Genomic DNA, 4,688 nt, shown 5'->3' with positions numbered 1-4,688 from the left:
TACAGAAGAAACAAAAAGATCAAAAGTATTCCATCATGGCACTTGGCATTGTCACCAGATCAATTCTGACATTTTCCCACTTAAAACACTGCCTTTCTAGTCCCTTGAAACCACCGTCTGCTTCAGCCAACCCTGGTTACTCGCTCTAGCATTTGGGAGGCCTGGGATTGGGTCACAGTTGTGTGACATCAGGACCTCACCTGGACCACAGACCCTGTCAGGGCACAGGGAATGTTTGCTTAGATTTAAGTTTCCCAGTAAGAGTGAACGATGGCCAATTCCTTATGACCGAGAAATGGAAGGTTTTAGCTTGATCACCAAAAGCCTTACTGAAAGTTCAGCACTGGGACATTTGTTGGTACAGTGGTTGGAGAGTCCCCAGAATCATGTGGAAGGGAATCTTCCACCTTCGACAACACTTGTTGAGGACATACCTCGTGCAGACGCCAGGGCCAGGACAGACACCTCCACCCTCCAAGTATCTGTGATCTGGAGCTCCTCAGGTCTCCTTTTCACCTGCCAGCTAAGTGGGCTTATCAGCCCAACACCTGCCACCTGTGTGCTCTATCTTAGTGCTCACAGAGGGTCAGAGGGCCCCCTAGGCCCTGAGGATACAAAGGGCATCCCGCCTGCCCATCAAGGTGCATACACCCCTTTTCATGTGCCTGGGACACCTGAGGCTTTCAACTGCCTCCCTTCCTTCAAAAGACAAAGATTTTTAAAGTACCCGTTAAAATCCAGTTTCCATTCTACCTGCCAGTTAGTTTTGGACCCAGCCCCCATGTGATTTTCCTTCATTTGCTAATTTCTTTTCATAAGCCTCTGCCACTCCTGCACAGTAATTCCAACAACCCAATAAACACCACCCCTCCCCCTCAAAAAAAGATGGGGACAGTGGAGCCCGTATTATCATCTGCCATTCAGAAGCATTGCTTGGTAATGCATGTTTTCTGAAAATGTTCTCCAAGTCTTTCTTTCTTTTAATCGGGGAGCTACCAGGTGATCTGCACTTAGAGCGCCACAGCACTCCAGGTGCAAGGCCTCAGGGTTCCAGTCCTAATGCCTGGAGGGAAAATTATGCATTTCGCACTCACCTGCCCTAACCTTGACATTTAAAGCATCTCTCTGGTATTTTTCAGCTTCCTATTTGCCTATACACCTGCATGGCAGCCTGTGGACGTTCTTAGTATAGGCCCCTATATACCCCACCGCATCACTGGTACCAGCAGGCAGAGACACACATAGCAGAATGTTCTGTGAGCAAAAAAAATCCTCCAGTCAACCTAATGCCCAGCTCCCAGCAACAGATTAAATCAATTGTAGCACAGCCACTCAATGGAAAACCAGGTAGCTACTAGAGACTAAGGTAACCCACCCGTGCATAATAATCCCATTAATTATAGTATAAACTTTATATGATTTGCTATATTGTGTTAATATTACACAACACATTCATGAATAGAAATTGTTATTATTTCTCAAATAATGCTATTGTGATTAAACTGTATTACCTACCAAGAGCCATTGAATTAACACATCATACATTAATTCATGAAAACTCAAAGTGCAGAGAACAGTAAATCAGTCCGTTTGTGTGGAAATCAAAGGGCATGTTTGAATCTATAAATATGAGCGTGCACATTAAACTGTCAGGTGCCTTGGGCTGACTTAGCAGCCAAGTCAGCAGGTCTGGGCGGGAGAGAAGTTGCATTTCTCACAAAATCCCAGGTGCTGCTGCTGGTCTTGGGACCAGGCACACATCCAGGCTAAACAGGTAAACTGGGGGAAGAAGAAACTTTCGGCTTTGTTTGTTTGTTTTTATTTTTTTCTTTTGAGACAAGGTCTGCCTCTGTCGCCAAGGCTGGTGTGCAGTGGCGCGATCTCGACTCCCTGCAGCTCCGATCTCCTGGGCTCAAGCGATCCTTCCGCCCCGGGCCTCCAGAAGCGCGGAGATTCCGGGAGCTTTTATTTTCTAAATCTCACGCCTCCATCCAGCAACCCTGGCTGGGCGTGGGCCCCCTGCAAGGCGGTGGTGGACGGCCCGCAGTCGGGCTGATAAGGAAACCTGCTATCATTCCTTGGCTTCCTGGGTGCCTCACTCTAGAGGGGAAACTGAGGCTCCCAGTCGAGGCGCCTCGAAGCGCTACATCGCTGGCGGGGCTGGGATTCGAACCCGGCCTCTGAGATGCCGGCCGGTACCCCGCCCGCGGGACCCTCAGGACACCGCTCCAGCCGCGCCCCGACTCCAGAGGTTCCCCAACCCGCTGCGGGCAACTGAGGACCTCGTGAGCTGCGCCCCCGAGCCCGCTGGCGCGCGCCCGTTGAAGCACCGCCCCGTCGGCCGCAACGGGGAGGGAGACGGTGCGCGCTCGTGCCCGCTGAGCGAGCGCACGGGAGCGGCGCCAGGATAGAGGTTCGCGAGACCGCCATCGCAACGCAGGCGCGGTGGCCAAGTGGTAAGGCGTCGGTCTCGTAAACCGAAGATCACGGGTTCGAACCCCGTCCGTGCCTGGCGTCCAGCCTTGCCATGTAGGGTGGAGACTTTTTAGGAGTGGTCGACTCCTGTCGCACTCTGTGAGTAGATATTTCCCCCTGGACTGTTAGAGCCAGCCAACTGTTTTCCTTTAAGGGTTTGGGTTCAAGCTTCCCTCCTTCCCTCGCAGAAGGTGGAAGTCTGGGTGGTCCAGCCTCGGCGCGTATGGGCGTATGGTCCGCAAGTCTGGCCGGCCCCGGCGATCGGCTCCGTACACACAGCTACTCCTGGGGGCTTCATCCCCTGGGAGAAGATGGAGGGCTCTAGGGGTGGGGCGGGGCTCGCAAACTCAAAGGGTCGCCTGCTGATCATGGCCTCAGGGAAGCCCCAACCCTCCTGTGGCAAGGAGACCTCCAGCTGCTGGCATTTGGCTTAAGGGCCCCGCCACATTCTTCTGCACAGGAAAATCCAATTTTATCCGCTCTAACAAAAGCCCTGCCGTTGCCTGATACAGAGCCTACACCCAGAGTCAGATGGTGTCTGTCTGGCTTGCTATTTTTGAAAGGAAATCCACTGTAGGCATTGCATTCGAAAGGGAAGCAGCCCTGCCCAGGCTTGGAGCAATTCTGACACGCAAATCTGAAACCTCCCGCTCTGAGCCTCCGCTTGCCCCTCTGTAAAATGGGCGCTTGTGAAGCAGCTGCCAGGAGAGGCTGCTGTGGAGGCGGCCTCCGTAGACGGAGCTCCAGTCAGATCGCACAGGCTTTCTTTGCATCACGAAGGATGCACCAAGGGGCTGCTGGAATGCCTTTGAAGACGTTATGCAATGACCCCAACCTCCAGGACCGCCGCATCGTGAACTCTGAAAACCAGCTTGAGCGAATTTGGGGAAGGCCGTATCAGTCTGAGGTTCCTAACTGGAGGAGGCATTCGTGGAGCGCCTCGTGTGTGCCTGGTAGAACTGGATTCTGGGCGTCCCTCGATGAACTGGCCAGGCCAGAACAGGCTCTCGGGAGGTGACAGGGAGAGAAGGAGGGAGCAGGAGCTCCCGGGGGTAAGTGTCCCCCTTCTACAGCAGGGGTTCCACACTTGTGAGCGTGCATCAGCCTCCCCTAGAGGCCTTGTTAAACAGAGATTGCTGGGCCCAGCCCAGGGCTTCCGCATTCAGCAGCTCCCAGCTGGACCCAGGTCATTTGCATTTCTGACGAGCTCCCAGGAGAAGCTGCTGTTGGACCGTACCTTGAGATGTTCAAACGAGAGCCATGTTCTGTTTTTCCTTTTTCTTTTTTTTTTTTGAGACGGAGTCTGGCTCAGTTACCCAGGCTGGAGTGCAGTGGCATGATCTCGGCTCACTCCGAGATCTCTGCCTCCCGGGTGCAAGCAATCCTCCTGCCTCAGCCTTCCGAGTAGCTGGGATTACAGGCGTGCGCCACCACACCCGGCTAATTTTTGTATTTTTAGTAGAGACGGGGCTTCACCATGTTGGCCAGTCTGGTCTCAAACTCCTCACCTCAAGTGATCCATCCACCTCGGCTTCACAAAGTGCTGGGATTGCAGGCGTCAGCCCCCATACTGGGCCACGACAGCCATATTCTAAAACCAGGAAGGAGCCTGTGTGTAGGCATGTATATAAATAGGTAAGTTAATGATATAAAAATAGAAAATACCAGTGCTTCTTACACTTTGACTTGGGGAATCTTGCTAAGAAGCAGGTTGTGACTCAGTAAGTCTGGAGTGGGGCCTCAGACGCCGCATTTCTAAGAAGTGTCTTGGGGTGATGCTGGTGCTGCTGGTCCTCAGGAGCAGTACACAAAGTGTGGAAGGGTACACGCCAAAATGGCATCATCCCCTGGCAGGGAAGTAGACTAGGAAAGCTGTTGAAAGGGCTCCTTCACTTCTTACCGAGTAAACATGTGCTCTATCTACATTGTTTGGTTTTCTTCAAGATGATTTCTTTGTATTGCATGTGCAATTTTTTTCCAGAATCACCCCATCCCTCAAAACCCCTACCCAAACACAATAACCTTTTGGGACACAGGCAAATTAGAACAATTCAGAATTAAAGTGAATAAATGTTGAATGTTCTCTTGTCTCCACTGGAGCATCTATTCATTTCTTTTTATTTTACTTTCTTTTTTGGAGACAGGGTCTCGCTCTATTGCCCAGGCTGGAGTGCAATGGTGCTGTCATAGCTCACTGCAGCCTCAAACTCCTG

At 51.9% G+C, this 4,688-nt stretch overlaps 1 non-coding gene across 1 annotated transcript; it reads left to right on the top strand.

The window, feature by feature from the left end:
• The first annotated feature begins 2,439 nt into the window (after positions 1–2,439).
• Positions 2,440–2,511, top strand: TRNAT-CGU (transfer RNA threonine (anticodon CGU)). Its single transcript has one exon. It is a non-coding gene; the product is annotated as a tRNA-Thr (tRNA).
• The last annotated feature ends 2,177 nt before the right edge of the window (positions 2,512–4,688 follow it).

This window comes from Hylobates moloch, unplaced genomic scaffold (genome assembly GCF_009828535.3).
Source record: "Hylobates moloch isolate HMO894 unplaced genomic scaffold, HMol_V3 SCAFFOLD_23, whole genome shotgun sequence".
NCBI lineage: Eukaryota > Metazoa > Chordata > Mammalia > Primates > Hylobatidae > Hylobates > Hylobates moloch.
This window is presented reverse-complemented; position numbering and strand designations above follow the sequence as displayed.